Raw genomic sequence first — 26282 nt, 5'->3', positions numbered from 1 at the left:
CTGGTTCTTCTGTGTGTCAGTTGTTGTGGTATATATCTGGATACAAAGACAAAGTTCAGGGAGGAACCAAAGTACCAGTTGGGTGGCACACAAATTTACACCTTTAACTACTTAAGGCACCCCTCACCTTTTTATCCCACTTAAAACTCTGATTACGGCACAGTAATGGGAAATGTCCTCCGTCAGTAGCGTAACAAGGATCCGGTGGCCCTGGCGCTAGAAAATCAAAACTGTAGTTTTGACTTCTCCTAGGGTAGTAAAATAGAGCAGCTATCAGGGTTCGGGAGCCCCTCGGGGCTCTGGACCCCGGCGCCACTGCACCTGCTGCATCAGTTGTAGCTACGCCACTGCTCCTGGTTTCTAACCGACGGCCTGAGAGTTACTGTAAAGATCCGTGGGCCGCTGCTCCCGGGAAGTTGTCTTTAGCAACGCAGGCCTGCGCACAACGTCACCCTTTTCCGTGTGAAACCGAAGGCCTCACGGCGCCTCGCGTCGAGCGCGCGCCAATGCGGGTCCCCAGAGGACCTTCCCTGGGAGGTGCCTATGGCGACAGGTGGAAGCGGGCGTGGCACTCCTTGCCCGCTTGGGGCATTCTGCTGCTTGTTTGTGAAAGAGACGCTCTAGCCCGCTTTTAAGGGTCGGACTCGCCTGCTGTGGCTGTGGCGCTTTGAGCACCTACCTGCTCGGCCTGCCCTCGAAGGTCGGCGTGGGACCCCCGGGCGCCAGCAGCAAGGTGAGTGTTGAAAGAGATCCGGGCTGAGGTAGACCCTGGGAGCGGCCTGGCAGTGTTGCTAAGGAAAGGCATTCAAATGGATTATACTAGACTAACCCTCTTGTCGGTGCCCATTGACAAAACAGCGTATAAAATTCCCACATGATTATTGTTATTATAATATAGAAGGCATGCAGGGGAGATACCATAAAGAAATAAGGCGAACCCCGTCACTAGGTGACATGTGTCAAGTATCCTGTAGAAAAGGAAACTATTGAAAGCCGGAAGGGCTGGGATGAAGTCAATGAAACTAAGCTGTTTGGAAGGCAGCAATGCACAAGTAACGGGCTGTAGAAGGGGCTATCGCCGCACATTTCAATGAGGACTGAGATGAAGCCCCACTAAATGTTTGTGATGACCGTGGTGGTAGTACCCCATCACCTCACCGTGTGCAGGATTACATCACCCAACCGCTGGCAGATGAGCAGGTTTAAAGCCCCAACAATTCACTGGTGGTTGGGATATTGGTTCATATGTTTGGTTTGAAGGATGCTAAATGTCCAATAATTGACTACTGGTCCTGATTTCGAACCATTTATTGACTTTGGATGATGCTAATGCCCCAATAATTGTGCGTTTGGGGAATATGGACCACTAATTCAATTGATGTTTTTTAATGCCCCATTATCTGATTCGACAGTGGCTAAAACATGATTAACAAGCATTTACAATGCAATGGTCTCGGCATTGGTAAAGTTAGAGCTATTGGCATTGCTCATGACATTATTTTTGTTTATGTTTTTGTTTTTAAAACATTTCAAGAAACGGCATTGTTATTTACAATGTCAATAGCTTAATCACTCTCCAATGCGAAACCTAGTGCATTTGCACCCACACACAGATTAAGCTATTGACATTGTAAATAACAATGCCGTTTCTTTACATGTTTTAAAAACATAAACAAAAATAATGTCATGAGCAATTCCAATAGCTCTAACTTTAACAATGCCGAGACCGTTGCATTGTAAATGCTTGTTTATCCATGTCACTGGAGTGAGTGTCTACTGCCCCATTCATTTCACTTTCTGCTTCTGTGTGCGAACCCAGATCCTAGTGCTACGGGGAAGGAGCCTGCCAATCCTGCAGGAGGTTTGACTGTACAGGGAGTAGCAGAAGTAGGTTGCCCTGGGTGGAGTATGAGTCTGCCACAAGAAGGAAAATTGTGGAGTGATATCCATCTACATGTTCTGAGAATTGTGGGCACTGTCTCTTCATTGTAGCAGTTTCATATGGGAATCACGAACAGCAGTAATTGAGTCTGTAGACAAGAGCCTTGCCCAAGGCAGACTGCCACTGAAACCAAGATTTGTGCTAGAGGCAGACTGTGCCACCACCCAGAAACTATGTCCAAGACGGACTGTACTGCCACCATCAAGAACTGTGTCCAAGGTGGATTGTGCACTGTGACCAAGGACTAGGCCCCAGGTGAACCCTGCAGCAGGAAACAAAGACCCTGCCACAACTGTGCTCATACTGCTGTGATCCCTGACTCTTGGCAGCCCATCTGCTGCACCTCACCTGAGACTCAGAAGAGAGTTCACTGCTCGCTGGAGACGGATGCATCATCTAGTGTCCATGCCTGTCTGTCAGAGACTGGCCCCTGTTCTTGTTCTAATACTTCCCTCCACTGGATCACAGGCTTTAACTTTAGTCTGCACGTCTTCTCCAAAAAGCAGGAACGAAGAGTTGTGTATTGCCAGGAAAGAACTCCGATGTTCGTGCTGTGGTGACACTGCTGAAAGGGGACTTTCGAATAACAGATCGACATACGGATTTAAAAGGTAACCTGCACGGTAGCCTTGACACATGCCCAATTCAAATTCGAAACCCCTCGAGGAGACAAGGCTGGAATTACCAAAGGAGAGAGGGAGGAAGGAAGGCTGAGAGGGAGGGGACACCCAGGAAAAGGGGTGAGGTGGGGCAGAATCTATGGCACAGTAGATCTGGTACTGGTGTGTTATTTGTATCCACTAAATTGTTATGAGAGTATTAGATTTTAAATGTGTAGTAATTTTCTTTTACTAAAGTAAAACACCAGATTGGACAATCAGTTATTGTGCAGCTGGGCAATTGTTGAGTTCTGAGCTTGCATCCCACCACAATACCCATCTCAGAATGGATAGTCAAGCGCTGAAGCGATTGTACTAGGCCTAGTTCTTCAGACTCATGGTGGATAGACCCCAAGTCATCCGAGGCAAATTATCCCAGCCTCCACAACTGACACCCAGTAACCCCTGGTTGCCTGTGGCCCTCCCGAATGGGATTCTCTCTATAGGCCTGGTGGGGGCAACAGACAAAACCAGTTTGACCATTGGCAAACACTTTGCCTAACAAAAAGCAATCGCTATTGGCTTTGCCAAGGTTTGTTTAAATTTGCCTCACAGAAAATATCAGGATCCTGAAGAGGAAACTGACAAAAATACAGCAAGAAGGCAGTCTGATCGTGGAACACACTACCAGGCTTGTATCTCCTAAACTGGCAAGCTATATAAAGTGAAAATATATGATGGCTGAAATGCTCAATTTAATGGTATTCACTATACCTTACTCTCCGACGCATTCCAGACCACGGTTTTTGCTTATTGTGCCACTGTTGATAGGGATTAGGTCTAAGCAAACCAGCCTTCGTTCTGCTCCAATCTGAACTGTCCAGCAACAACTGCCGGACCACAACCCCTCTGAATGGAAACACAAGCAACCACAGGTCAGCTGTAAGGCTGCCCGGGGGGGGGGGGGGGTTGCGCAGCGGCCCGCCCCTTGGAGGGCGGCCGCCTTAGTGCCACAGGAAGGCACAGGGGTGGGAGGTCGAGTCCCTGGGCTAGTCCGGGGGAGACCCCAACAGATAGCTGTTTCCGGCGAGGGCGGGCAGGAGACAGGGGTACTTATACTGTCTCCGTTTAGCGGGTCCCCTGGAAGAACGACGGCGCCCCGTTAACCGAAAGGCGGTTGTGGGTCTGAGCAACCGGGGGCTGCCATGTATGCTCCGCCCACCCATCACGGGGGGGCGTGTGAAGCATGTGGACTGGTGGTCCACGGATGGGAGGGGTGGACCCTCCCAATATTTGGTATACACCAGTTGGCGTTGCCATGGTGACTCTAGGCTTATCAGACGGGCAGGCGGCATAGGGCTGGCCTGCCCTGGGATCGCCCGTAAGATAACCCACCTTGTTTGCATATTGGTTATGCTAATAAACCTGCAGCAATATTTCTCCACTTGCATTAGTGTCGTGTGTTTTATTTATGTACTTATGTGCTTATGTGCTTTGTGATAACTGTTGCCGATATTGGCACTATGTAGCAAAGCTGGGCCTCGCCAGTGTTTTTCCCATGATTGAAGCACATCAAGGCTCATTAACACCCACCTATGTATTGGTAAGCAGGGGACAGTAAGAGGCATGCATGTGGATCGGTGAGATCAGACCCTTTAATAACAGCCCATGGACCGAAGCATGTTAGGGGCTATGCGATTCCTGTCAATGAAACGGAGGACAAGGGAAGCTGCATGATGCCTGCCACTGGACAGAGTACCGCGAACACTGTATAATACCGCGTGTGGACCAGGGGGCAGGACGAAAGACTGCCTATAGACAGAAGCACAGCATATTATGCAGTATTCAGCCATGAGCCACAAAGCAGGGGGTTTGCAATGCCTGCCCTCTGCTATTTTATCTGCCCAGGGACACGAACACGGTAGGGACCCTGCCATTACATGTGCTAGGACTAGAAGAAAGATGATGCCCTGCACCACCTGTCTTTGGACTGATTAGCAGGGAACCCATTACAGCAGGGAATCCAGCACAGCGAGGTCTTACCTGCCACTGGCTCTGCTGACAGCAGCATGGAGGGACGCAGAGGAGACCAGCTTCCCCAGCCAAGAAAGGCAGAGCGAAGACTGCAGTGTAGGAGCCTCACGGCAGCCGGGCCCTCACCAGCTGCCCATCGCAGGAATTAACCCCTCTCCAGGACAAGCTCTTTGGTGAGCAGATCTGGATTATCAGCTCGAGTGTGGAAGTATCTAAAACTGTAGCCTGAAGGCACAAGAGACAGGAAGAGCCGAATACCAAATAATGCAAAAACACGTTGCAGCACCGAGACCCACGTAAAGGGATGCAGCAGTACCCAGTCCCACATTCCATAGGATCCATAGGCCTGTCAGAGCACGTCCAGTCCCACAGAATCGGGTCTTTGGCCTCCTCGAACGCTGTGACACGCCCGGGCAGAAGAACTGATGCATAAGATTGTATAACAACCGCATCCCAAACCCACAAACCACACCAAAAAGCACGAATGCCTTTAAGTCAACCTCACAAATAGGTGTGAAGTCCTAAACTCAAGTCATGTACAGCTCCTCCAACTCATGGTTGAAGGACAACACGTTTGTATCCCAGCCTCACAAACTACAGCGACAGTATGAGGTGTGTGTCGCACAAACCTTAACCACATCAACTGTAAAGTATTTCTATTCCACCAACCTGACGCCATGCTCAGTGCTTGAATGGGAAAATAGAAGTGCAGGTACTGGGTATCGGAGTACCTGCTTGTTTCTGAGAAGTGCCATTACTCTCCCTCAAAATAAAAAAATGCCGGTACTCCGTACCGGACAGTACCGCACCATTTAAAGCACTGGCCCATGCTACAAGTGCAGCACACCCCGCAACCAATTAAAGAACCGTGTTTAGTACACTCCAAATGCATGAACATTTCAATCAATAATCCGCCGCTCATCGCCTCAGGACAACAGGTCCGTACTTCATCCTGACTAAAAACTGATCATGCCACACAAACATTTAAGGATCGTCACGACCCACGGGCACCATCCTCCACCAGAGTACAGCATAACTGCCAGTCAGCGGCCACGCCGCATACAGAATGACTATCGTGCATTCTTAACAGGGACCGCACTTTGGCCCTGTGCGCCTGCACACACTAACCTTGCCAAGTAGGTATGACAGCAGCCTGCACAGCGTGGGGCATTGCAGGGCTCTGAAATCTAAACACGTACTGGTCATCCAGTCCCTGAAAAACCAGTCCCTTAACAAAAGCAGCGGCGGGGAATGGTGGACGCTGGACTACAGGACGAGTGCCTGTGTGGGGCACAGGCAAGAACCAGCACCAGCCTCCTTAGATCCGCTCCGAGCAGCAATTCAGCACGGAAACGCCCCGTCGAAGGAGCCGGACAGGGCGGGGGAGAGCTGCGTTCCATCAGTTCTTCATTCCACACACGCATCGGGCAAGACTGCCTCCGCTCCTTGCCAGGAACAGAAGCGCGAGCTCACAAAATAATATCTAAACAAGGCAGAGCAAAAGGCACACCACCGCCTTTCTCCGAGGCAGGCAAAACAGAAATGCCTCGGAGAAACGCAGGGTCCTTTTCGGATTCGGGGGCGTGTTTTGCTGTTGTCTCCTCCTTGAGACTTTTCGCAAAAAACACGCCCCCCGATCCGAAAAGGACGGGGCATGATTGGAGTGACGGGACCTCTTCTCCAATGGCTGGCCAGCATTTACGAGGCCAGCCAATGGAGAACAGGGCAGAAGAGGGGCGGGTTCAAGCCCCTCTTCTCCCAAGTCATTAAATCTCCGGACTTCCGGTCTGCCGACCGGATGGTCCCGAGACCTAAAAACGAATTATATTGCACCAAAAGTATCAAACGATCCTTGAGAATGACCGAAACCTCAATACCTGATTGTTGGTGGGGCTAAAAATTTGATAACCGACTTTAATTGAGATTTAAACATTATCCATTGTGGCTGAAACTAAAGGCCCAATAAATGACTGGGTGGACTACTGCATAATTACTGACTGCAGATAGTGCTAGAGCGCCAATAATTGACTGGGTCGGCTACTGCTTAATTGTTGACTAGATGGTGCTAAAGCTCCAGTAATTACCTGTGATTTGGCCCAAGGTTGTAGTCATTTACTTTGTAAAACACACCAAAGGGATTCTGGGATCGAAATTTTTTAGCCACATCCATCGTATGTTGTGTAAAGTATCAATAACGATAGGTGGGAGTTTACTTCAAATGACTTACGTCGGGTAGGCCTGTAACTTGAGTAAACATCTAGAATTGGTACTAAGGACTCTAGTGCACTGTACAGTGTAGCTAAAGCTGATTGTGAATAGAGTCAGGACCCCCAGCCACACTGTGGTTGGTCACCTCCAATAATAATTGACTAGTGCAGTGCTACATTTCAAAGAAGTTACTGTGGATAAGCAGACTGCACATACTGCTAACGCCACAATAAACAAATCTGGAGAAGCCAAATCGCTAATAAATTTTGGTGATTTTTTGTTGTTGTGACCAATCCGTTATTGAGGACTTCAACTTAACAGTCGATTATTAAGCTTTCAGCTACACCTCTAGAAGGACAGCTAGACCCTCATAACTGACTAACCCTAAGAACTGGTGGAATGTGGATAGTAAGTCAATCAATCAAATGATACTTGTAAAGCGCGGCCTATCACCCGTGAGGGTATCCAGGCACTGAGATGCTGGGTTAGTCGAAAAGCCGGGTCTTGAGCTTCTTCCTGAAGTCTGTCAGCGTGGGAGATGTTCGGGGGTGGAGGGCGTTCCATGACTTGGCTGCGATGTGGGAGTTGGAGCCCTCTCCGCTATGGCTACAGTGAATGCGCAGTGTCTGTGCCAGGGCGAGGGAGGTGGAGTGCAGGTTTCTGGATGGTTGGTGAAAGTTCAGCTGGTGGTTCATGTATGCTGGTCCTTGGTCGTGAAGGGCTTTGTGGGCATGTCAGTAGTTTGAATTGGCATCTTTTCTGGCTGGGGAGACAGTGGAGGTCTCTTAGGTGCTGGGTAATGTGGGTCCATTTGGGCAGGTTGAGGATTAGTTTGGACGCTGAGTTCTGTATCATCTGGAGGCTTCTCATGCGTTCGCTGGTGGTACCTGTGTACATTGTGTTGCCATAGTCGAGATGGTTGGTGATTAGGGCTTGCATGTTTTCCTGGTGCTTGTGGGAATCCATTTGAAGATTCTTCTGAGCATGCAGAGCGTGTGGAAGCAGGGAGAAGAGCCCGTGTTAACCTGTGTTTCATGGTGAGTTGCTGTCCAAGATGATGCCGAGGTTGCGGGCGTGGTCATTAGGTGTGGGGGTGGGTCTGAGTTCCGTAGGCCACCAGATGTCATTTCAGAGGGAGGGTATGGTTGCCAAACATCAGTACTTCAGTCTTGTCCATGTTGAGCTTGAGGCACTTGTCCTTCATCCAGGCAGCAACATTCTTCCTGCAGTTGTGGAAGTTGTCCTTCGTTGTGGTGGGGTCTGCTGAGATCAGGAGGACAAGCTGGGTGTCGTCAGCGTACAATATGATGTTGATGTCGTGGGATCTGACCATGTCGGCTAGCAGCATCATGTAGATGTTGAAGAGGGTAGCGTTGAGGTATGAACCTTCACGGACGCCACAGATGGTGCTCTTGAGTTGCGAGGTGAAGGGGGAGACCGATTTTCTGTGTGCGCCGGTGAGGAATGGTGCCATCCATCTGAGTGCTTCTTCTTTGATTCCAATCTGGTCCAGTCTCAGAGTGTGTGGTGGGAGAGGGTGTTGAATGCTGCAGAGAGGTTCAGAGGGATCAGGGCAGCCGAGTATCCTCTGTCGAGTAGGGTGTGGATGTCGTCTGTGGCAGCGATCAAGTTGGTCTTGGTGCTGTAGATAACAAAACAATTAGAATGGCTGGGAGAATGGGGGCACACAACAACAGTATATCAAAGGTCAAGTATAAATAATCAGTTTTATTTGGTTAGTGTACAATATTATCTGAGGCTCAGGCGGTACAAGAGCCACCTATTCTTCCTCAGCTGGAAAAAATCCAAACATCCGTGGAGGGCTTCTCCGGGCACACACAAGTCCAAAGGTTGAGGTTATGGTTTCAACAGTTCTTTATTGGGTTTCCATTATTTCAAAATTCGCCCTTTGCCAACACGTTTAGTCTGTTGCTGTTACAGTCACAGCAGACTTCATCAGGGCTGATTCGATGCATCTGTGGCTGGTGTGTTTTGAGTACAGTAAATCTGAAACTGAGTAAGCCGCAACAATAATCTTGAGTTGCCCCGTTCATTTGTGTGGAGTATGGGGTTCTATGTGTTGGATTATGCCTAGTGATTGTTCGTATCTGTAGTGGACATATCTGTTGGCACAACAGGTCCCGTAGTGTGATCAGGCGTCTTGGCGTTCTCCAGATTTGGATTTACTGTACTCAAAAAAAAACACCAGTCACAGAAAGCATGGAATCGGCCATGATGAAGTCTGCTGTGATTAACAGCAAGAGACAAAAAACGGTGCAGGAGAAAGCGGAAAAAAGAATGGTAAGGCAGTGGCCCTGGAGCCTAGGGGACAGGAGCTTCTGGGGCTGAGCCTAGGGCACAGGAATATCGGCGGGCTGACAAGGAAGGCAGCTGGCTGGCGAGGCTGTTTTCGAACAGGAGCAGCCTGGCAGCTGTGGGAGTAGGGAGGCGACCGGTGACAGGGAGAGCTGGTGAGGACCTGCCTTAAGTAGTGGGTCAATCAATCAATCAGTACTTGTAGAGCATGGCTTATCACCCGTGAGGGTATCCAGGCGCTGGGTTGCTGGACTTAATCGAAGAGCCAGGTCTTGAGTCATTGAGGTCTTGAGTCATTGAGCGTGATGTTCAGAGGTTGAGAGGGAGGGTGTTCCAGGACATGGTGGCGAGGTGGGAGAAGGAGCGGCCTCTGCTGTTGCTATGGCGGATGAGTGGTGTCTGTGCCAGGGTGAGGTAGGTAGAGCGAAGGTTTCTGTGTGGTTAGTAGAAGTTCAAGCACGGGTTCGTGCTTGGTCGTGAAGGGCTTTGTAGGTGGTTGTCAGTCGTTTGAGTTGGCATCTTTCCTGGGCAGGGAGCTAGATGAGGTTCCTCAAGTGTTGGTCATGTGAATTTGTTTAGGCAGGTTGAGGATCAATTTTGCCTCTGAATTGTGTATCGTCTGAAGCCTTCTCATGAGATCGTGGTGTATCCTGTGTACAGTGCGTTACCGACGTCCAGACGGCTGGTAACTAGGGCTTGTGTGATAGTTTTTCTCGTGTTTATGATGAGCCATTTGAAGATTCTTCAGAGTTTGCAGAGTGTAGAAACAGGCAGAGGAGACTGTGTTGATCTATCGCTTCTTGGTGAGTTTGCTGTCCAGGATGATGCCTAGGTTGCAGCGTGGCACCAGGTGTCGTTCTAGAGGGAGGCATGGTTGCCAAAGATCAGCACTTCAGTTTTGTCCGTGTTGATCTTTAGGCAGTTGTCCTTGTTCTTCATGCAGCTCTGGAAATTGGTCTTGGTGGTGGTGGGGTCCGCTGAGAGCGTGGGGATGAGCTGGTTGGCGTAGGATATGTTGTTGATATCATGGGTTCTGACAGAGTCAGCTAGAGGCGTCATGTAGGTGGTGAAGAGGGTGAGGGATGAGCCTTGATGGACGCCGCAGATGGTGATTGTGGGTTCTGAGGTGAATGGTGGTAGGCGGATTCTGTGCATGCATCCTGAGAAAAATGATGCAGTCCATCTGAGTGTGTTTCCCTTGATTCCAATCTGGTGCAGTTTCTTGATGACTGTTTGGTGGGACACGGTGTCGAAGGCTGTGGAGAGGTTAAGGAGGATCAGGGCTGCTGATTCTTCTATGTTGAGTATGGTATGGGTATCGTTCGTGGCAGCAATCAGGGCTGTCTCATGGTTGTGGTTGGCCCAAAAACCAGATTGGGAGGTGTCTAGCAGGTTGTTTCTTTCCAGGTGTTAGGTGAGATTTCGGTTGATGGACTTGTCGGGGAAAAATCCTTTATGTAGCTTAAATCATTAATCACCACATCTGCAACAAAGCTATGACATGCACGTTTAATATCTATTCACAAAATGAAACAGCTGGGAGAGTGACTGCACCATAAGAGAAGCACAAGTCTGTCTCAAATTACACACGCTGCAAGTCCATTCTTATAATACTATTTTTGGCAAACAGTTATAACTTCAATACAATATTAGCAATAGAAAAAGCTTCCTGCTTTTCCATTATTTCCCACCCAGTCGGCACACATTTCCTCAGAGCGCAGCTTTCCTGTTTTCTTGACACTAGCAGTCACGCTACCTATACAAATCTAAGTTTGGAACATCCTCTGGTGTTCTGAATTTCCTGCAAAATATCCAAGTCACAAAGGTTCCGAGAAACACACAATATGAGGACAAAAAAAACAAAAGTCAGACCGCATTTAGACTTTTTTTCAAAGCAGGCTGTAGATTATTTATCAGATAAATGTGCAGTTTATACATGCACTTTAACCACATATTTAAACAGCCTCATACAAAATGTCCTTTTTTAGACTATAATAATGCTTCGCAGTTTCAGTGTGAGACAGGTAAAACAGAATAATAAACAGAATGATTAGGGCCTAAAGCTAAATTAGGGGTTTGATTCCCCTCTTTAGTCGATTCTTCGACTACTTCTTCACTACCCCGGTACATTTCTCCCACTTTTATATTTTGCATCTCTTTATTTCTTATTATAGGAAACATACCTCCTACCTTAGCTGTAACCCTATAGCAACATGCTAAGATAATCTGAAATACTAGACACATCAATAGCAACAGAACTATTATAAGCAACAAGGCCTTAGACAACCCCGACATCCAGGATGGCACCCAGTCGAACCAGCCAGTGAACCACTCATTTGGAGCACCCCCTTCTATCTTCATTTGTGTATGCAAGTTATGCAAAGTCATTATGGCCTGAGTCAGGTTTCCTTCATCTCCATAATTTGCTGGTATAAAAGTGAAGCATATGTGTTGGAAAACGAGGCAGTATCTGTGAGGCCTGCACAAATAACATGTCACATTTGTCCTTCACTGGGAACCAAACACCCTAGTGTAGCGCCTGACTCTCAGAGGGTAGCATTGCAGAGCAGTCTAAGACTTACTCAAGGGAGGTGGTGTGGGCTAGTAATCGCCATTACAAGTGCGCAGAAATAACGCTCAATAATTGATTGTCCAGTCTGTACTTTGCTTTATAAAAGTAAGACTCCATTTATTAAACACACGCTACTCAATACTATGCACCAATTTACAAATATACATAAGCTGTTGGAATTACTTTGTGACATTGCATAACATCTGCACCCCTCCCGCGGGGGGGGGGGTCTAGTACCACCACTCCCATGTATGCACATCATCTTGCCCCCTAATGCAGTTAGTTGAACATAACCTGGAGCGAGGGCCTTGCGCACTGGCACCATCCCAGTGGCGACTCACCCCATTATCCCAACCAGCATTTAACATAGGCACACCTGCCCTGGTAACACATCACCCTGACTGAACATCCCATACTGACCATGAAGTATACACCTCCCCACCTTAGGGAGTAACAGTCTGGGTTCTTCTTCACCTAACGCAGCAGCAAGAATACATGTTTAGGCATCCCTTTAAAATGAGGTACTTATTAGACTTGATAACTTTTATAACGCATTGCAATTACAAACTCTAAAAGGCATCACAGATGAAATCCCAGGATTAAGCATATACAGCCAGACACTCTAGCAGGAATATCTAGCAACATAACCCCATTTGGCTTATGACGTCACCTTACACAGGTATTTCACATAACACATGTGACTTTCAACACATGTAACTTTCAGTCCCTCTAAAAGAAATAACGTTAGTAAATGCATTTCTGGTGCAATTAAATCTCTTCATCTCCAGGGGATGCCCTTCTCCAGACATCCCCAACTCAGCCCTTCCCACCTTGAGGCAGTCCCTAAGGCACCCCCAGCTGCAGAACTAAAGTTCCAGCCATGGGAATTCTGATGACGCCTAGGTGAGCCCTTGAGGGGTTATTCTTTTGAGTCCCCATGAGACTTAGGGGGGAACTGTTCTCTTCATGCTGGGGGAGACTACGTTGCTCCTGCAGCTCCCCCTGCACCTTAGCACTCACTTGGTGGTGACCCCGTCCTCCTGGGGCCACCAGACGCAGAGAAAAAGCAGCTTTTCCTTGCAGGCCGGTCTGGGCCTGCAGGGCATTATGGGGCGCTTCTCTTCAGCCCCGTGAATATCCTAGCAGCGGCTCCCCCGCTGTGTAGGGAGAGCCGCGCTGTGGACCCCCAGCGGTCTCTGCCTGGCGGGTCTTCGGGGGAGTGCGACGGCACTCCCCGCCTTCCTGCTGCCGTGGGGGAGTGCGGTGGCACTCCCCAGTCCTCCTCATCACTTTGGCGCACAGGGATGGGTTCCGGGCCCCCAACGGCACTCCCTGACTTAGTTACGTGCCGCTTGGCCCGGAGTTGGGATCCCGGGCCCCCACAAGGGTGCCTTGGCGGGGAGCGCGACGGCGCTCCCTGACTTGTTTTCTTCGGGGGGGGGGCGGCGCGCGATGGCGCTCCCCCTCCCCAACATCACCGGAGGCCCCCCTCTTTGGCACTTTCACGGGGAGCGCAACGGCGCTACCCAACTTTACTTCCTCGGGGGGGTCGCGACGGTGCTCCCCCTCCCCAACATCAACGGGGGCCAGGGTGGGCTACTGGCCCCTCTCGGGCAATTTCAGGGGGAGCGCAACGGCGCTTCCTGACTTTACTTCTCCTGGGGCAGCCCCCGGGACCTGACCCACCCCGGGGGCATAGTTGAGAACGGCGGCAGAGCCCCACGCGCTTCGTTGTCGGTCCACCGATAGGTCAAAGTTCACCTACCTGCTTGGGGGGCATATCTCGGCCCCCAGGCGGCCAATTTTCGCTTCTTCTTGCTCCTGGTGGAGCTCCCCAACCACTGGGAGCACTCTCCTTCGCCCTCCTTGTCTCCAAGAGGGTGCACTCGTCAGGGAGCGGTCTTCACTGGCTCCGTGCGCCAGCCTTTCACCTGGCTCTCCTCCTGGGCCTCTCTTTTCCTTGCGCTTCTGCTCACTGGTCCTTGACTCCTCTCCTGGCTATTCAGGATCCTGGGACAGTCAGGGGGTTTCTCCTTCCAACTGCCCATGGCGCCAGGCTCCAGCACCCTCTGCCTCAGCAGACCACACCCCAGAGAGAGCTCCTCTTCCTGTGCAAGTTTTCTTAAAGATTTGGGGAGGTGGCTGGCAGGAAGTCTCTGTTTGCCATATCACACAGCGACACATCACTTCTCTGCCCCTGCTCCCTCCTTCCTGCCCAGGCCTCTGGGTTTGTTCAAAATGGCGTCGTCCAGGGGTCTCCTGCTACATAGACTCTGAAAGCCCCTTCCCGACCGCGCTGCCTTCTCCCTGGTGCAGCTTGGTGCCTGGCACCAAGTGACAGCTGCTGATGGATTAGCCTGTAGCTCCACCCAGCTTCTCTTCTTGGAGAGGAGGCCTTTGCGCTTGGAAGGAAGGTCATTAATCCAGCCTGCCAGGGCCAGCCCCCAGCCAGGCCCTGGTTATGAGCTGACTCAGAGAAATATGACATTTTTGGATAACCCAAAAGCAGTACAAATATGACTTTGGACTCTGCAGAGTACTTCTTCTCACACCAGTTACAGTGGACTTTAGTGTGTGTCTGGAATTTGTAGGCCTTAGGAAAGTGAAACTAACCCATGGGCTCCACATCCCCATAGGAGAATAAAGAAGTGAAAAACAGTAAAACACACTGACTTTCCCTGGCATGTTTCTTCCCACTGTATAAAGCCTATTCCATGTCACCACCCAATTCTGCATAAGTCCTGCCACACCAGTCTATCTGCACCTGCTCATTAGCTGTGCACGCCAGGAATCTCCCCGTGCAGCTCCTACATGTGTGCACACGCATATACACATGTGTATGCATGTAACCAGCCCGGTGCTCCTTACTCTAGCTGCAGCGCAGCGGCCTAGTCAATCTAGGGGGACACCAGTAAAATCCACATGCAGTCTTTCATAACGAGTTCACTGTGGGTGAGTCCCAACTTATGAGGGTCTCTCACAGTAAAAGCTCAACAATTAGGTGCGAAAAATCCAGGCAGCTCAGATGGTCAGAACCACCTTATAACAATTTGGAACCAATCTTCTTGCACGCCCCCCTTCAATCGCTGTCAAGTCCAATATATATTTCGATGCTCCATTACCATAAGTCTGATTGATCGCATTCCTCTTTATTGGCAGTAAAGCTATCTTTAGTCCCATTAATGGTCTTCATCAATTCCCACCGGGTAATTTGCACCAAGCGAGCAGTTACTTTTGTTTGATACATGGGTAACAGACTCCCCAAACATGTTTGGGTGTCATTTAACAGCCTGTACTCTTTGGGCACATCCTGCCACACTGACCTTCCAAAGTACTCAGCCATTCTTTGTCTTCTGTGATGATGCAGCTAAGTCGATGCTTTACTCATAGAATGCAAATGCATTCCTTTTTCTGGTATTACCATAGATGGGGTGTGCAGAGTCACCATAGAGCAGATTCCACTCCAGTCGGGGGGTAGTTGAGTGTATATTCGAGCGCCACACTGCCAGAATAAATCCATAAGGCTAGAGGTACCACCCTGCATATCAACAGTGTATATAGTTGAGCCGCAGTTGACATTCCAAGGCACTTTAACAATCCCATTTTACTGAAAGCACAGAGAATTTAATTAATTTCACAGCTAGCTTAGGATGACGTTTAGTTCCAGTCCATGTATATCTCTGTGTGTTTTTATCCCACACTTGCTGACATGATCCTTTTACATCTTCAAATCTCAAAGGACTATTTGTTTCTGTGCCATTCCATAAAGATATGGCCCTACATGTGAACCTAGCGCCAATAAACCATTTGTTATTGGTAACTACTAATGCGTCAATACTTAATATTGGCCTGGTTGCACAATCTGGGGGCAGTGGTTTGGAAGAATAATTACTGCAGGTGGATGATGAATTAGATCTCCCAAGAATACTTTGTTCCAATACCTCTTCCACCCAATTTCCATAACTATATTCCTGCCCTGCTTCCTTCATTCTGGATATCATTATTTCTGTTTTATCTGTCAGAATTTGTAAAATTTCAGGGGTTGCATCAACTCTAGTTGTATTAACTTAGGCAGTCACAGGACTAATATGACTAGGCTGTAACTGTGCTGTTATCCTACACAAGAAAAGTAGCGATAATCAGTCTTTAATATTAACAGGTACTTCTTTAGGATACACTAAAGATGGTGTTTCTATGGCTTGGGGAATAAGAGTACATAACTAACATTTTGTGTATTGGTACCTATATTATGCATATATTTATACTACATATTTTCATGTAAAGAATCATGCAAAGAAAGTATATGTGTTTCATTAACAACAGCTCTGCAAAAGCATAATATTTCTTCCCTATGGGTTGGGTCTTTTGCATCTACATAATACAGTGGCAAATTATCAGAGTAATAATCATAACCACTCAACTCATTATTCTAATATGAAAAAGATCCTTTAACTGTCTCTTCAGTGTCTCATTTACCCATGGACCATTGCCTCCTCCACTCTTTTCTGGAGTGAGGCCAAAAATGGAATGAGGTCTGTTACGTCCCCCCCCCCATTCCGCATCTCCTCCTCTTTTACCACTGTTGGCGTGCTCTGTGTTACTTGGTAGGGGCCTAGAAACTTGGGGTCCATCCATGTCCTCACAAAATTTCGCACGAAGACCCAGGAACTGATGCTTATTGCTGAAAACAAAGGCAGGGCTGGTGCAATATGGTCAGCCTGTTGCAGCTGAACCTATTTATAATAAACCTGTACAGCTTTTGTTAAGGCAGCCATGTATTCATTAATTTCTTGCCAAACACTTTCTGATGTAGACTTAGTATCAGAAAGAATCATTTGGTTTTATTTAAAAGAAAAGTTAGAATGCCTACCTGTTACGACTTGGTGAGGGGTCAAATGATGATCCTTTGAAGGGGCATTTCTCAACACATACAGAGCAAGGGGAAGGCAGTAGGCCAATTCTTTTTCAATGTCTCATAAAGTTATGACACTTTACTTTCTAATAAGCCATTCATCCACTCAACAATTCCGTTAGTCTCTGGGTGGTAAACTGATGTAAACTGGTGTTCTACTCCTAGTAGTTTAGTAATTTGCTAAAATACTGTGTTAGCAAAGTGTTTGCCATTATCGCTGTGTATTGCTGTTGGAACCCCCCACCTCTGTATGACCTATCTCACCAAGAATTCGGCTGCCTGGTCAGCATCACACCTGGAGCAGGGTCCTGCTTCAAAACCACTTCTAACAAGTACCTATATCCATTACATTTTTGTATCATATCTACAAAGTCTATGTGTAACTCTATGAACAGATCTATTGGTCTTGATATGGAGGATGAAGGGAAGGCATTTTTGGTGATCTCTTATTAGAGTACTGATAACACACATGACATGATGTTAGGAATATGTCAACTAATGGTCCTAGATTAGGGATAAACCAGTATTTGTTTAATTCATCAATACTCTTTTAGAATTGTATGTTGGTAAATTAAGTTGTTGAAGGGCTGTTAGAAGTAGAGACTGCGGCATAATAACTTTACCTAAAGTTGCTGATCTGTAAAGGAGATCTGGAAATCCAGTCGCCCCTCACCCCCTTGATTTCCAGCTATCTTTCTCATGTTGTGGTGCTGCATTTTGAATGTCTAATAATGCCTTTGTAGAAATATTCTCATAGTGTTTTATCTCAACTTCATCACCTGCATCAAACGTGTGCATACTGCATGTTTTCACTGCATATAAACTAGCTTCCTTCGCTGCTGTATCAGCACCTTAATTTCCCTTAGACACCAAATCTGTTCCTTTTGTATTGTCCTGGCACTTACCCACTGCTACTTGACCTGGTATTTGTAATGCAGCAATAAGGTCAGCTAAGAGATGACGGTGTGCTACTGGTATCCCTTAAGATTTGAGAAATCCCTGTTGTTCCCATCTCCTCAGTACTGAGTGAACTGTGGAAGCTATATATACTGAATCAGTGTATATCAATATTGGCTGACCCTGACAAGCCAGTACAGCTGTTATAAATGATTTTAACTAAGAGATGCAATGTGTGTAAGGTATAATCAGTATGTGTACCAATAGCCTTAACAGCTGCACCTGTATGCCTTTTGCCTGTCTCCTCTATCCATGAGGAACTATCAATAAACAATTGTCGGCCATCAGACAAGGGGTCCTCATGTGCAGGGTGATCGTTCTCTTCCAATGTTACACTGCAGTCATGATCTGTGGGCTATAGTGGGTGCACTAAAAAAGTTGCAGGGTTGACTGAGTGTACTCGCTCAAAGACGAAAGGATAGACGGGCTTGACAGTATTACTTCATAACCTGTTGCTCTTTGAGTGGTCAGTGTACTTTTACTTTTCTGCAGTACAGCAAATGGAGAGTGCTCAACGTGCAGCGTTACTGGGAATCCTGCTCTAATAGTACTACCCTTTTCTGCAGCAAAACACTGCTGCTGCAAGTGCTCACTCACAAGGAAAGTGACCTTTCATTACTGGATCTAATAGTCCACTAAAGTAGGCGACAGGTTTGTGACCCATCAGGCATTTTTGAGTAAGGACTGGTATCATGGAATCCTCTGTGGCAGCATAGAACAGATATAATCTTTGTATAGTCTGGATTTGCTAGCACTGGGGCTAAAGCAATTGTTTCTTTTTTGTTATCTGAAATGCACTTACACTGCCATCAGTCCACTGTATGTCTGTGTTGTCCATTTTAGCTTGCTTCATTGAATATAATAGTGGTTGTATGATGGTAGCATAATCAAATAGCCACTGGCGAACAAAATTACAAAGACCTAAAAATGTTTGCATGTCTTTCACTGTCTTGGGCGGAGGATGATCACGTATAGTTTATATTCTAGAACCTGCTATATTTTTGCCTTCTGCAGACAACACTGAGCCCAAATACAGCACCACTTTGTATTCCTTGGTAGCAAGTAGCTTTAAGAGATTGAGAGTGTCCAAAACACATTCATATTCTGTCTAACTACATATTACTAAATCATCTACATATTGCAAGACTGTACTGTCTGACTGGAAATTTAACAAATTGTCTCACAACACTCTATTGAACACAAATGGAGACTCACAATAGCCATGTGGGAGTCTAGAGTACACCAGTTGTTCACCATCAAAACTAAATGCAGTCAAGTAGTGACTGTCAGGATGTAAAGGTATCCAAAAAAAAGCATTCTTGAGATCCACCACAGAAAACCATTTGCTGTCACTTGGTATATTAGTCAATATCATAGATGAGTCTGGCACTATGGGGCACTCTGCTAATTCTATGGCATTAAGGGGGCAAAAACCATGTACCATCCTCCAAGTATTACCTGTAGCTTTTTTTACAGGATACATTGTGGTGTTACAAGGTGATGGACAGGAATACAGGACTCCCTGATCCTTCAGTCTTTGTATTGTCTCTCTAATACCTTATTTTGTTTCTTTGGACAGTGGATACTGTTTTACATCGGGCAATTGTGCACCTGGCTTCAACTTTATCTTAAATGGTTCTGCAGATAGTATCCATCCTACCTCATCTGGAACAGATGTCCAGAGACAAGGCGAGACCGCTGAAAGCTCTTCAATATCATTGGAGGGGGGATGGCACAACTGGTAACGTGGTCTGTGCATGGTAAACACGCACTAACAAGGGTGTGCTGTGTGCGTAAACTGTCTTGGTCCTGGTGAGGTCGTCTGAAAAGAATTCTGAGTCAGAAATGTCCTGTGGTCTCAGACCAAGCATAAGAAAAATCAGGACCTTCCAAATTCCTCCTTCATTATCTGATGCCACCAGGGCGCCCCACCTACTCGTTATTTCCATGCACCCAAGGTAAAGGGTAGTCACCTGTCCCAGTTCGTCACCACTAACTTGCCTCCGGAAAATTAGTCTTGGTGGCAATTCCATCCATCCCCCTAAAAGTATTTCCTCAGTCTCCAGAACCTTAAATAGTGCATCTGCTAGCAATTAATAATGCATTAGCTCTGCCCTTCCAACCACATTTTTCTCTGGTATTCTTAGCAGATGTATACCACATTTTGCTTCACCTGGTATTTCACATGTCATGGACCCATCTGAGGAAAACCTTATTTTCATGTTTAATTTAGACATAATATCCCTTCCTGTCAAATTTGCTGGTGAGTTTGGGGAATATAGGAGACACTACTACAGTAGCACTCCTGCCACCTCTATGGGCACAAATGTCTTGTACAGAATGTGCTGTACTTCACCAGAGATACCCTGCGTATCCATGGTGGCAGAGGACAATGGAATATTTCCTTCTGAGAGGCAAAATGTTGTTTCCCCTGTATCAACCAAGAAAGCACATCTCCTTCCCATTATGATAATTTCTAACATTGGTTCTTCCTTTGAGTCAAGAGTCCTAGCTACCACAGAAAAACTGGGATTCCCTGGTGCGTTGCATCAATCTGTAAGATATAAGGAGTTTCCACCTTGAACAATCACTCCCCCTTGTCCTTGACTCCCTGTGCTCACCAATGCGGTTGTCTGTACCGGAGGCTGGCCTCCTGTCTGTACTACAGGTGCTGGCGTCCCTTGGACAGGTACATTAGTAAATTGCTGTTGCGGCATATAAAACTGTGATAGTGGAGTTATTTGTTGTTGAGGGTAGGGGACATACTGGTAGGGACCACATTGAGGCGCTGTCCCTGACATGTTGACATATCACTCCCTGCGCTTTATCACTCTTCTTAAAGCGACATACAGCAATAAAATGTCCAATGTCACCGCAGTAATGGCATTTAAAATGTCTCCTTCCTGGCATCTATCTCCCCTCTCTTTGACCCCTTCCTTGCTCTCTGTTCTTTATTCGCTACAGGAACCAGCACAATCATTTTTTCCCCTGTACTTTCCTTCTCATTTTTCTGTATTTTTTTTGTGTCACCAGTTTGGCTTGGGCTCTATCACTTAGGTGTTTAGTTTTCCTTTCCTTTTCTTCCTTTCTTACAAAAATATGTGCTTGTATTTCTGCCCAGGGTTTTACATTTAAGGCCACAACCTGATCTAAATGGTCTTGTATGTCTCCCGGTAGCCCCTGTTTTAAAACATTGTAGAATAATCTAGAACTACCTCCACTTGTCATCAATGCCCCAATGTCTGGTCAGTCTGGGTACCTGTTCCGTAATTCAGCCACGCCCTAGAGTGTACCACTCTAAAAGCAGACCCTTCATGGTTTCCCTTAGTAATGGTCACTCCTTGTATCCTTGCACTTGTCATTATACTGGCCACCTCATCCCCTAATATGGAGCTTAACAGGCTCTTTACACCTTTCAAGAGCTAAAAGTATTGTATCCGTTGCATTTTCAAATGCTTTTATCCATTTCCCTGCTCCTTTATGTAATTGATGCAGGCCCTTTTTTAGATTTTCTTTATCCATGTGTTGCCATGGAACATAGACAGGCTGTGCTCCCTGTGTCTTATACTACAGTGGCATCTGCATTACAGCGATATTCCTGCCACCATGTCCCTCATCAGGTATCTCAGACCATATAGCATATTTCTTCCAAACACACAGACTTTGTTGCATGTAATCATAATCCCAGTCTGGGTCCCCATAACCTTGAAAAATGCATAAATCAGCCATATTCATCAATTCAGGGTCAAAGAATCCTGCTCTTGGCCACACCTCCATCTGTGGCACCATACCTTCTGTCCTACCTGCAAGGTTATTAGTGAATGGGACAACATTATACCAACTGTTTTTTTCCCTTCACTACTATTTTACTGGGTGTCAAGTCAATATTTCCTTTCTTTTCTTTGTATAAAACTTGTAATTTCCTGCATATTTCGTACATGAAGGAATCTTGCTCCAGCCGGAGTGGAACTTTGCCCTAACTCTATCATACCCTCTGCTCGAAACGGACATCCAGACCTTGTTATACTGCTGGGAAACATCTGCTCTCCTCTTGTCTGTTCTCTAAAGGCACTTTGTTCCTCTAATCTTCTATTTATTTCAGCATTTCTGTTCTCAGCCTCTTGCCACAATACCATGCGCTCACAGTCAAGAACCCTTCTGATTTCACTCCCCATTGAGTTTCTCTTCCTCATCTTCTCCTGTCACATTCTTGATTTCTACATCACATCCTATATCCCTTACGACTGGCTTTTCATCTGTCTTATATAATATAGTTTTACATATTTGAACAGTCACCAGCAATATGGCTTAGTCTCTTAATTGTGTTCTGTATCCCCTTTACATTGGTGGTCATGTCACGATAACCCTTTTATCCTCTTTCTGATACATCTTTGATCGTGCTCCTAAGTCAAACTTCACCTGTGGGATACTATTATATTACCTATTTCCTTCACTTGAGTTTTGGGGAATCCTGTTGCCCATTCCAATATGTCCTTTTGTTCCATCATTTTTCCATTATTGTCCTGTCTTAATTTTACTGAAATGTCTCCTGTTAGGGACACTATTGGCTCATATACTTTTTCAGATTTAAGAGAATGTTTATTAATTGTTTGAGGAAGGTTAACCTCCCCCATGTTTAACAAGTCATCAACCTTTGGTATAAATTTGTTTGTCAGTCAGGGGTATTAATGTTGGGTCTTTGTAGCCTACAGCTGGAACACCAGTGTCCACTGAATCTATTGAGGTAGTGGATTCCTTATCTTCCACTAACAGCGATGGCATACTCTTACGGCATAAGGGCCCTTTCATTATCTCAGAATATGTTGGGGTGGTAATGTGGATTCCACCTGGGAATCCTTACTGAATATCTTCCACGTGTCTAATGATGCTAATCTTTTTGTTCTTTTATCTCCTTTATTTGCTCCTAAGATATACAATATTACATGGGCTCTCACTGTATTATCAAAAGAGCCATCTGGGGGCCATGGAACCATGTAAGTCTTTCTACCGCCATTCCTGACAATGTCTTTTTATCCTATCAGAGTCTTCTGGAAATGTGGAAATCGTGGCCTAAAGGAGTCTTTGTCTCCCTGTCTCCTCGGGGAAGATTTCTTTAAGAAAAGCATGACATCACAATTTTTTTTGACCTACCGGATACTCTTACTATTCCTGTTTGTGGGGAAAATACTCATGGACAATAAGACAGACTACTCCCTTTTGTTTTGCCTCATCTCCAGATATCCCTAAATAAGCAAGTTGTGGGAGACTTACAAGAGTTTCACACAACACACCCACATTCAAATCAGATTGATCTATATTACACTCAGTAAATCTACCTGGTATCCTAGTAGACCCAACTCTTACTATTCTTAAAGGCTCACTTCCTAATGAAGTTAACACAAAAAAAAGTTGGTACCTATAATAATGCAAGAGAACTCATTATATATTACACATGCTATAATAATCACAAATCTACATTATATATATATATATTTTTAAACAACTCACATAACATATTTATACAACTAGTGAACTTTTTCTCTCTTTCTCTGATTTTTTCCTAATTAAAACTGTCAGGATAAACTTCTTATATAATTCCTATTTCTTGAAAAATTCTAAAAGGAAAAAAACTGACTGCCAAGTTTAACTAAATACACATCTATTTCTCTGACTCCTAAACAAGGGTCTGTCAGGATCAACAAAACACATTTACTTCTCTCTCTCTGGCAATTCCTAAACAAAGGTCTGCCAAGATTAACTAAATGCACATCTCTGTTTGTAACAGTTGTAGAGCAATACATCTGAGGATGGAGATATCTTGGTCCAGTCCACGGCATGAACCTTCCCGGAACAAAACTACAAACCACAAGTAGTGAGTTCTACTGCAAACCGGCTTCTGGATGACCTGGAGCATATTAACTTTAGGGCCATCAATGGCAGATTCTCTGACGACTCGCCAGCTGCTGCCTCCTCCTATTCTAAAAAGGCAGCCTCAACTCTGGACTATACTTGGTTTTCCCTTCCATTCTTTCACAGTGTGGTCACCTTCCGGCTTGGGGACAAGGCAGACAGTGACCACTGCCCCCAAGAAATCATCTCCTGGGCAGCACCATCAATTTTCAAGCCCCTACTAGGGGGACCTCTCTCCAACTACACAATTAATCTCAGAAGAATCAAATCCTCCCTAGTAAACACCGGGGAGGTACTCCAGGTTTCAAAAGATATTTTACAGAACCCAAAAGAGCATATAAAATGCCCAGTTGTAAATTGGGAACAATTCACAAACTCTTTATCAAACACTTTTGCAACGCTAGCCAAATACCGGCCGCAAAATGATCCTGTGGAAACCGGCGGGTTCTCTGGAGCCCAGAACAAGCAACTAAAGAAAATAAACAAAGATCTAAGCAAAACGCTGAGACTTCTTAGGCTTAAACCGGAAGATCTTGACCTCAAAACATTGCTACAACAATATAGGAAAAGCCTTAAGAAGCAGAAATGGGAACTAAGAAGATTCAGGGAAGAGGAACTATGGGTGAAACTATTACACAATTCCAAAACTCTCAACAGCGCTAGTTTCTGGCCTACAGTAAATAAAGTAATGTGCCCCCCGCATGGCGGTCAAACCTCATATATCAAGGAAGAGGTATGGTCAGAGCTCCTAACATCTCACTTCAACCATCGGGATAAGCCTAGATGGCGCAAGGAAACAGGGGCTTTAAAGGTGAATGAAGTCTCTGAGTTTAAGAACGAAACTAAAATGGACACACTATGTATGGGCATGGAAGAACAAACTGACATTACAACAATTAAACGCCAGATCGCCAAAGGCAGGAGAGAAGGAGCACCAGGGCCCAACGAGATCCCTCCGCTCTTTTTAAGCAGGACACTGACTTTTTGGGCAGGGGTCTTGGCTCCTTTGTTCCAGGAAGTTAGATATTTGGGACATCTACCGGCCTCTTGGAAGGGCTCCATTATTGCCCCTATCTATAAAAGTGGTGAGAATCTGCTCCCAGAAACTACTGTCAGTTGTCTTAATTGATAACAAAGCGAAATACTACGCGGGCACCGTACTACAGGATCTTCTGCTATGGGCAGCGGAACAAGGAATTATACCATTCAACCATACCGGCTTCGCTAAAAACACAGGAACTTGAACCAATATCCTAACATTGTCGTTACTAATGGACAAAGCAACAGCAACAAAACAGTCACTTTATCTGTGTTTTGTAGACTATAAGGCAGCCTTTGATAATGTTGTGAGAGACAAACTTTGTGAAAAACTGGCAAACTGGAAGATCCCGCAGGCCCTGCTGGGCGCAATAATATCCCTTCACACAGACATCTGGGTGCAGGTCAAACTGGGCAACGGCACAAGTCTGTCAAGGCGAATTCCAACAACCAAAGGACTCAAACAGGTGCTGTGTGCTTCGGCTGACTCTGTTTAACTTTTATATAGCCGACCTGACGGACACCTTGGACCAATGTAATGCACACGCTCCAAGGTTAGGAGGTAAGGCTCTTACCAGCATCCTGTATGCTGATGATGTAGTATTAATCAGTCACACGCATGTGGGTATGCAACATCTTTTAAAAGTTCTCCAAAAATATTCCAATAAAAACTCACAAAGTAAATCTGGATAAAACGAAAACAATGTCCATTAAAAGACAAGGTGAAAAATCTCACCACTGGCACTAAAGGAATAACCAGCCACAAAACTAAACAAATTACAAATATCTAGGGATAATATTTGACAATAGAGGCCAGTTTACAAGCCATCTAGAGTCAATCAAAAGGAAAGGAGCGGCCCTGGCGACGACGCTGAGGCAAATAAAAATTCAGCTCACTGACCCGAGGCACTCTCCACTTCTTCAGATTGCACAAACCCCAAATTCTGCCCACAATTACATACGGCAGTGAAGCGTTAAAAGGAAGAGACGCACACACCCTGGACAGTACCTTAATCGGGGCTTATAGAATCATGTTCGATAGCCCCTCATCAAACAACAGTTAGCAAGGCAGGGGGCGTACATAACTTGCTGGCACAAGATCAAGAATGCCACCGCAAACCGTCTAAGCCATACACTGTGGCAGGAGCTTTAACAGAGAACAGCGGCTCCGGCAAGAAAACTCTTATATCAGTGCCTAAACAACAACGGCCTCAGTCAGGTCTGGGAAATTCTGACCAGGTATGCAGTCTTGAAGAAAATTGTGTGGAAGATGATAAGGAGTATGTCGCTTGTAGAAGACAAAGTTACCTTTGCGCAGAGAAAACACGCCTGGATGACAATAAACGGCTATGTATCACTAAGACCACAACCATGTTTCAGTGCAGGGTACTCGAGGACCATCAAGGAGAATTTCTTGAAACATCGATTAGGAAAATTGCCAGCTGCTCAGCATTTACCACCATAGCTGCAGGGTTAAAAGTCTCCAAATTGCCGCTTGTGTATTAACGGTGTCGAGGACATAGCTCACTTGATATGCACCTGCCCCAGTCTAAGAAGAGAAAAATTGTGTCTGCTCAAGTTTCATTTTATGTTTGAATCTTTTTATTGTATTTCGCAAAATCAAGAGCATTGTAGTTACCGGCCTAACCACAGGCCTTTTCATATATGCAATAAGATAACAACATCTAAACAATGCCCCCCTCCCTTCCTCCCTCCCCTCCCAGCCCCCCTCCCCCCGATAGAAAAGAGACCGAAAGTGGGAAAAAGGAGAGAAAGAAAAGAAGGCAAAGTCCC

The 26282-nt window shown here is 46.1% G+C and overlaps 1 protein-coding gene across 1 annotated transcript in view; it reads left to right on the top strand.

Moving 5' to 3' along the window:
• Positions 1-595: 595 nt before the first annotated feature.
• The window catches only part of GFY (golgi associated olfactory signaling regulator), a 149183-nt gene continuing 123496 nt past the window's right edge, over positions 596-26282 (top strand). The window contains exon 1 of the mRNA XM_085614344.1: positions 596-733. The gene's annotated coding sequence lies outside the window, so the exon portion shown is untranslated. The remainder of the gene's footprint in view (positions 734-26282) is intronic.

The sequence above is a fragment of the Triturus cristatus genome, chromosome 7 (assembly GCF_964204655.1).
Source record: "Triturus cristatus chromosome 7, aTriCri1.1, whole genome shotgun sequence".
Lineage (NCBI taxonomy): Eukaryota > Metazoa > Chordata > Amphibia > Caudata > Salamandridae > Triturus > Triturus cristatus.
This window is presented reverse-complemented; position numbering and strand designations above follow the sequence as displayed.